Here is an 8,073-nt window from a genome sequence, read left to right as displayed (position 1 = left end):
TGAACCATCCCTGCAGCCGAGGAATGAATCCCACTTGATCATGGTGTATAATTCTTTTTATATTAGCTGTTGAATTCGATTTGCTAGTATCTTGAGAATTTTTACATCCATATTCATCAGGGATATTGGCCTGTAGTTCTCTTATTTACTGGGTCTCTGTCTGGTTTGGGAATCAATGTAATGCTGGCTTCATAGAATGAGTCTGGAAGTTTTCCTTCCCTTTCTATTTCTTGCAATAGCTTGAGAAGGAAAGGTATTATCTCTGCTTTAAAAGTCTGGTACAACTCCCCTGGGAAGCCTTCTGGTCGTGGACTCTTATTTGTTGGGAGATTTTTGATAACTGTTTCAGTTTCTTTGCTGGTTATGGGTCTGTTCAAGTGTTCTATTTTTTCCTGTTTGAGTTTTGGAAGTGTGTGTGTGCTTAAGAATTTGTCCATTTCTTCCAGGTTGTCCATTTTTTTGGCATCTATCTTTTATAGTATTCTCTGATAATACCTTGTATTTCTGAGTCATCCGTTGTAATAATTCCATTTTCATTCATGATTTTTCTACTTGGGTCATCTTCCTTTTCTTTTTGAGAAACCTGGCTAGAAGTTTATCAATTTTGTGTATTTTTTGGAAAAAAAACAACTCTTGGTTTCATTGATCTGCTCTACAGTTTTTTTTTTAGATTCTATATAGTTTATTTCTGCTCTGATCTTTATTATTTCTCTTCTTCTGCTGGGTTTGTGGTGTCTTTGCTGTTCTGCTTCTATTTCCTTTAGGTGTGCTGTTATATTTTGTATTTGGGAGTTTTCTTGTTTCTTGAGATAGGCCTGGATTGCAATGTATTTTCTTCTCGGGACTGCCTTCGCTGCATCCCAAAGCATTTGGATTGTTGTATTTTCATTTTCATTTGTTTCCATATATATTTTAATTTCTTCTCTAATTGCCTGGTTAATCCATTCATTCTTTAGTAGGGTGTTCTTTAACCTCCATGTTTTTGGAGGTTTTCCAGACTTTTTCCTGAAGTATACCTTCAGCCCCTTTCTCTTCTTCTGGAATTCCAGTGTTACGGATATTGTTCTGTTTGATTGCATCACTTATGTCTCTTATTCTCCTCTCATACTCCTAGATTTTTTTTATCTCTCTTTTTCTAAGTTTCCTCTTTTTCCATAATTTTATCTTCGAATTCACCTATTCTCTCCTCTGTGTCTCCAATCCATGCTATGGCCGCTTCCATTTTATTTTGCACCTCATTTATAACATTTATCAATTCATCATGACTGTTTTTTAGTCCCTTGATCTCTGCAGTAATAGATTGTCTGCTATCTCTATGCTTTTTTTTAAGCCCAGTGATTAATATTATGACTATTATTCTAAATTCTTATTCTTTTATATTGCTTAAATCAGTTTTGATAAATTCGATAGCTGTTGCTACTTTTTGGAGTTTCTTTTGAGTAGAATTCTTCCTTTTTGTCATTTTGGCTAGTTTTCTGTCCCTTATGCATATTAAAAGCTTGTGTGCTCTGCACCTGTGAGCACTGCTATATTAAAGAAGGGTCATATACTGTCCAGGGCCCAGCCCTTCAGGAGGTGTTTTTTTTCAGGGATTGTTGCTCTCTGTTGTTGTGACTTTGGTTATTTTATTACCCTAGTCATAGTAATATTTTGTATCCTCCATCAGGTGTGCTTTGATTTGTTCCTTGGAGTAGCCCTGTAAAGGAAAACAGATAGACAAACAGGAGACAAAACACACAAACACACAAATAACACAAACAAATAAACCAAACCAAAAACCTAAAGACTAAAAACAAAAAACCCCAAAACACTGATTACAAGCAAAGAAGAGGGTGGAGGCAGTGCTGATGGAAGAGCAATACAAAGAGACAAATGACAGAAGCAGGTGGGGGGTGCGGTCGTGGTGGAATAAAGGTTCATTAGGCAGATAGACTAAAAGGCTTAATCGAGACAGAGTGAAAGGAAAATAAAGAAGGAGGCAGAGAAAAATAATCGAAGATAAAATTACCCAGACAGAGAAACTATATGGCTTGATTATTCCAGAGAGAGAGAAAGGAGTGTAGTGACGGAGGTGTAAAACATGTATCAAGAAAATGGATTAAATATGCCTGTTTAGACAGACCAATAACCAGAGTAACCAGCCTAGGGGAGGGAAGAGAGAAGGAGAAATGGTGGGGCAGAATATATCTATACATCCAGAATTGACCTAGAATTAATCCAGGCAATGCTGCATCACTTACAGGTAGCAGCTGTCTGCAGAGTCTGTGCTGCTCTGGTGGATTTGTAGTTACCCAGTACAAGGGGGCGTGGTTTGGCGTTTTGTGGACCTACCTCCTCTATGGGCCTAGGGAGTGAACCCTGAGGCCCCATCTTGGTAGTGGTGGGGGTGGGGGAATGGTGATTTCCCAGTCTCTTCTCCATGGAGCCTGACCGTTGGGCTCTGTTTGAGTCATCCTCACTGTGCTGCGGGCACAGAGAGGGGCAGTCCCTTTCGCTCCACCAACTCCCCTGACCCTGTGCTTGTCTAGGAATCAAAGTCCTGCTCCTTGTGCTCTGGCGCTGGGGAAACACCTCTCAGTGCAGTGATGTGTGGTCCCGGCGGGCTTTGTCTGTGCCTCTGCACTACATGGAGGACTGATTTTTATTGCGGACTGGGAGCCACTGCCCTCGAGGTGAGCCCCAGCGGTGGGGTCCCAGGCAGGCTTTGTCTTTTTCCACAGCACTCCAGGGATAAGGCCGCCTTATCCACCTGCAGACTGAGCCCTGGGCCCAGCCAGTGCACCTGGGGTGGCAGACGCAGGCAGGTTCTATGCTATCACGAAGCCCTCCAGGGAGGGAACCACTTTCTCCAGCTGCAGACTCAGCCTCTGACCTACCACCGCACCCAGGCCTGGCTCCCCACCTCCCCAGGTGCGCGAACTGGGAGCCTGCCCAAATTAGAAGAAAGCCCCACAGCTTTAGAGATCAGATCCCTCTCACTCAATCCGAGGTCTTTCTCCTGTCCAGCTATGGTCCTGCACTTCCCTACATGCTCTTTCTCTTCCCTTTGTCTTTCTACAGAATGGGGTCCCTCCCCTCCGTGCCCATGCAGCCTTTTATATCTCCTCCAGTTCACAGTTACCAACCTATATTTTTTCCAGCTTTCCCATTTTCTTTCTAGTAGATTCAGTATCTTTTCCTCCCAGGTCTGATGTTCAAAGTCCTTTGGCTTCTACAGTTCTTTGTTTGAGAGACGTGGGACTATGAGTCCCCCTACATCTCCACTATGTTGGCCCCAATCTCTCTGTTAGTCTGTTTTTGAATAAATTTTCTATCCCTTTCTTTTTCCTCTTGGAATCCAATAGTGAATAAATTGGTTTACTCATTGTTGTCCCATAAGTACCTTAAACTATTTCCATTATTTTATTTTTGTTTTTTTGTTTGGATGCGTTTCACTTTCCTGATTTGGAGTTCATGGATCTTTTTGTAAACTTGATCTACTTGTTGTTGAACTCCTCTATTGAATTTTCCAGCTTTTAAAAGAAAAAAATATTTATTTATTTATTTGTTTATTTATTTATTTATTTATTTATTTATTTATTTGTTTTTGGGAGAGAGAGAGAGAGAGAGAGAGAGAGAATGAGCAGGGGAGGAACAGAGAGAGAGGGAGACACAGAATCCATAGCAGGCTTCAGGCTCTGAGCTGTCAACACAAAGCCTGATGGGGGACTCGAAGTCATAAACCATGACATCATGACCTGAGCTGAAGTCAGACACTTAACTGACTGAGCCACTCTTGCGCCCCTTGAATTTTCCAGTTTAATTATTGTATTCTTCAGCTCTATGATTTCTGTTTGATACTTTTTTTAATATTTTATTTTTGTTGAATTTCTGACTTTGTTTATATATTGTTCTTCTGCCCTCAGTGAACACCTTTATGACTGTTACTTTTAACTCTTCCAGTAAAATCACTTATCTTCATTTCATTAACATCTGTTTCTGGAGGTTTATTTTGTTCTTTTGCTTGGAACAAATTCCTTTTTTTTTTTTTTTTCATTTTCCTTCACTGTCTGTTGGTCTGTGCATTAACATAAAATGCCCACTTCTCCCAGTATTCACAGAGTGGTCTCCTGTAGGAAATGAACTTTGTCATATCAGCTGAATCTGAGCTTCTATTTGTCTCTTGAACATTTGTGATTGTCCAGGCCAACTTCTTTGTTCTTACTGGCTCCTAGTATTTGAGGGTGTGTCAAGACCCATGGTTTTCCCAAAGTGGATGATTTAAGTTAGCATTTAGATGCAAGCTGATTAAAAGCTGGACTCTCAGACAGTAGCTGAGAAAATATGCTGTTAAGCCCTTTCCAGGGAGAAACTTTGAAATGAGCTTCTTTGCTCCCTCTGTGCTGGGCTCAATTATATATCTGTTGACTAGGCAGTACTCCTGCACGTGTTTTTTTTTTTTTTTTCTTTCTACAGTCCTATTGGACTTGTAAATGCAAACTCTATTGGCTATCAGAGCCAGGCTACCCAGAGGCTCATTCCATGAGCAGTATACATAAAATCTGGGGTTTCAGACACCCATGTAACCTCTGTCCAGGGAGATACTGGTGACTTGGTTTTATTGTTGGAGCAGGCTGGAGACAGAAGGCAAGGAATGTATCCACTGTCTTCCCCGTTCTCCAGGGAGGATCTCGACCAGCACCTAGATGTATGCTAAATTGAGAACCTGACCCTCAGCCAGCTGTTTCTAAAATATGTAGATAAACTTCTTTCAGGGATAGACTAGGAGATGACCATTTTTGCCTACTCCCTCCGTGCTGAGTTCTGAAGCGATCATTATGGCAAATGTTTGCACATCCATTAAGAACTGATTGGGGTGCCTGGGTGGGGCAGTCGGTTAAGCGTCCGACTTCAGCCAGGTCACGATCTCGCGGTCCGTGAGTTCGAGCCCCGCGTCAGGCTCTGGGCTGATGGCTCGGAGACTGGAGCCTGTTTCCGATTCTGTGTCTCCCTCTCTCTCTGCCCCTCGCCCGTTCATGCTCTGTCTCTCTCTGTCCCAAAAATAAATAAAACGTTGAAAAAAAAATTTAAAAGAACTGATTGATATTGTCTTGTGGACATAAGCCCAGTTGTATTTCAGACATAGGTCCCTTGGATGAGACCTTGGGTGTGAGTCTTAAAAGTTAAAGGCTATCGGTAAGGTCCAAACCCTTCACTCCACAGAGAGAACTTCGGAGTTGAAGATTCCCTCCTGGTGGTATGGTGTTGTACCGTGGCTAATGATCATGGCTCGAATGTATCGTAGCCATTTACCTGTTTTATTGTGGGCATTTTATCAGTGTGTATGAGCCACTGAGCTAATTTTGGATCTCTTTTCAGTATGTAGTGGTGCATTTGGTGTATTTGTGGGAGGCGGGCTCAGGTGCCTCCTATTTTGCCATCTTGGTTGACTTCTTTGTTTTAAAGTTTATTTTGAGAGAGAGAGAGAGAGAGAGAGAGAGAGTAGGGGAGGAGCAGAGAGAGAGAGTGAAAGAAAATCTCAAGCAGGCTCTATGCTGTCAGTGTGAAGCCCAATGTAGAGCTCAGTCTCATGCACCATGAGATCATGACCTGAGCTGAAATCAAAAGTTGGATGCTTAACCAACTGAGCCACCCAGCTGCCCAGTTGACTTTTTATTTTTCTTTCTTTTTTTTTTTAATTTTTTTTCCCAACGTTTATTTATTTTTGGGACAGAGAGAGACAGAGCATGAACAGGGGAGGGGCAGAGAGAGAGGGAGACACAGAATCGGAAACAGGCTCCAGGCTCTGAGCCGTCAGCCCAGAGCCCGATGCGGGGCTCAAACTCACGGACCGCGAGATCGTGACCTGGCTGAAGTCGGACGCTTAACCGACTGCGCCACCCAGGCGCCCCTTATTTTTCATTTTTGAAGGATAGTTTTGGGGGTATAGAATTATTTTTTTCCATTGTCGAGTTTTTTTGTTTGTTTGTTTGTTTGTTTGTTTGTTTGTTTTAGAGAAATAGAGTGTGAGTGGGGGAGAGGAGCAGAGGGAGAGAGAAAATCTTAGGCTGGCTTTCACGCACAGCCTGAAGTCCAACACAGGTCTTGATTCAACGACTGTGGGATCATGACCCTAGCTGAAATCAAGAGTCAGACACTCAACCAACTGAGTCATCCAGGTGTCCCCAGAATTCTATATTGACATTTTTAAGTAAATATGTCATTCTAATGTCTTCTGATCTCTATGGTTTCTGATGAGAAATCAGCTGCTATTCTTTCTGAAGATCTTTTGCATGTGATGAGTCACTTCTGTTTAACTGCTTTCAAGAATTCTTGCATTTTGGTAGCTTGACTATTATGTGTCTAGTTGTAAATCTCTTTGATTTTATCCCACTAGACATTTTTTTTAAAAACTACTTGAATGTGTACATCAATAAATTTGGGAACATTTCTATATCTTCCATTTATTACTCTCCTTATGAGAATTCCAATACATGTATGTTGATGTTTTGATGGTGTCCTATGGGTTTCTAAGATTCTGTTTAGTTTTCTTCTTTTTTCTCTCTTCCTCAAACTGAATAATATCAATTAACCTGTCTTTAAATTTACTCATTCTTCCTTCATTCAAATCATGTTGAGTCTGTTTATTGAGTTTTTCATTTCAGTTATTGTACTTTCCAATTTCATAATTTCCATATATTCAAAATAGTCTAGGTATACTTAATCAAGATGAGAAACTTCCCTTCCATTCCTATGAACAAATTTCCAGATATTCAAAATAGTCTAGGTATACTTTATCAAGATGAGAAACTTCCCTTCCATTCCTAAGAACAAATTTTTTTATCCTGTAAAATTTATTTTCTCTATTGGGATAATTACTCCCTTATTATCTTAATATTGTGTGCAATATTGTTTGGTTTTCATATATTGAATCAACTTTTCATTCCTCGTGGCATTAGTGAGTAAGCATATTAATAAGTGGTTCTATCCAGTTTCTTAGTATTTTGTTGAAGAATTTTGCATCTATTTTAATAAGAGATGTATATCTTTTACAAGATGTATACATCTTGTAAAAAAGATGTATATCTTTTTTTCTTGTGTTTCCTGGTTTTGATATCAGGGTAATACTAGCCTCACATAGAAAGTTAGAAGATGTTTCATTTTTTTGTAAATGTTTGTAATAGATTTGTATTAATTGAATTTTTGGTAGTATTCACCAGTGAAGTCATCTGGGTCAGGCTTTTGTTTGTGATCTATTTTGATTTACTTAATGAATATCGTTTTTTTCTTAATGAATATCTTAACTTGTTAAATATTTATTCAGATTTTCTATATCTTCATTTGTTAGCTCAGTAGTTTTTATGTTCCTGGGTATTTGTTCATTCATTTAATGTATCTAAGTTTTCGCATATCATTGCCCGTAGTATTTTCTTATTTTTTTTAAGGTTGGTAATAATGTCTTCTCTTTCATTCCTGATTTTGATAAATTGAATCTCATCTGTTTTTTTATGATCAGTCTAGCTCAAGATCTGTCAATTTTGTTGATTTTTTTAAAGGCAACTTATAGTTTTGCTGATTTTTTCCATTATTTCTCTGTTCTTCATTTTATTTTGAGTTTATTTATTTTGAGAGAGAAAGCACGTGTGCTAGCAGGAGAGGGAGAGGGAGCCCGATGATGGGCATGAATTCATGAACCATGAAATCATGACTTGAGCCAAAATCGAGTTGGATACTTAACCAATTGAGCCACCCAGGCGCCCCTTCTTTATTTTATTTATTATCTCCACTATAATATTTATAACTTTTATCTTGCTTGCTCTGCATTTAGTTTGTTCTTCTTTTAATAGTTTCTTTATGTGAGATGATAGGTTTTTGATTTGATATCAATTTTCTTTTTTAATATAGGCATTTTCAGCTATAAATTTGCCTCTGACCATTGCTTTAGCTTTATTCCAAAAGATTGTTGTGTAGCTTTGTTTTCATTTCTCAAGGTGTTTTCTTATTTCCCTTGTGATTTCCTCTTGGACCCATTTGTTATTTGGACTGTGTTGTTTAATTTCCTCATATTTGTGCAGTTGTTCAAGTTCTCTTTTA

Source organism: Lynx canadensis, chromosome X (genome assembly GCF_007474595.2).
Source record: "Lynx canadensis isolate LIC74 chromosome X, mLynCan4.pri.v2, whole genome shotgun sequence".
In the NCBI taxonomy this organism is placed as follows: Eukaryota; Metazoa; Chordata; class Mammalia; order Carnivora; family Felidae; genus Lynx; species Lynx canadensis.
This window is presented reverse-complemented; position numbering follows the sequence as displayed.